Genomic DNA, 629 nt, shown 5'->3' on the forward strand with positions numbered 1-629 from the left:
CACCCGGTATTTATCTCTTCTGTTTTCGTGCAGTGCACGGTATCTCTTGTCTGAAGCGTGGCAGCCTCTTTTTGGATTGCAAGAAGTATTGTCCTCTGAATTTAAGGAGGGTCCTATTTGGCGCTGGTCTATGTGTGTTTTTTGGAACGGTCATAATTGTTTGGCCTGTGTATTTTTATATTATGTACCTCCTTCAAAATTAGAAGTCATTAAAAAAATGGATGAGCTTTGTGCATCAACTTCTATTACCACCCTGGGGATGTTGGTCTCCTATGGCGACTTGCCAGATGGATGCTGGCTTTTAGGACTGAATGATGATGTTGAATGTTTAAAGTCTATCTAAATCAAACCCCCTTTGTTTTAATGTTTTTGATAAAGAAGCATGGATTGAAACTCCTGTTTGTTTGTTTGTTTTTTTTTGCTTTCTTTGTGCCCACTAGGGAGACTTGCTCTATTTGTCCTTACTAAAAAGTGTGGAATATCCAAAATATGTGATTTCATGCAACGGGAATAGAGGGGAAATATTTTAATGGTGGTACTTGTTTCAGCTGAGCTGGGATATTTCTTACTTCCTGTCCCAGATGGGACACAGATGGAGGTTTTACCCTTACCCACCATATCCAAAATGG

The 629-nt window shown here is 39.6% G+C and overlaps 1 protein-coding gene across 6 annotated transcripts in view; it reads left to right on the forward strand.

The window, feature by feature from the left end:
- PARD3 (par-3 family cell polarity regulator) overlaps positions 1 to 629 on the forward strand; it is a 535,067-nt gene that overhangs the window by 345,669 nt on the left and 188,769 nt on the right. The window lies entirely within an intron of this gene.

The sequence above is a fragment of the Nanorana parkeri genome, unplaced genomic scaffold (assembly GCF_000935625.1).
Source record: "Nanorana parkeri isolate BGI_ZX_2015 unplaced genomic scaffold, ASM93562v1 scaffold84, whole genome shotgun sequence".
In the NCBI taxonomy this organism is placed as follows: domain Eukaryota; kingdom Metazoa; phylum Chordata; class Amphibia; order Anura; family Dicroglossidae; genus Nanorana; species Nanorana parkeri.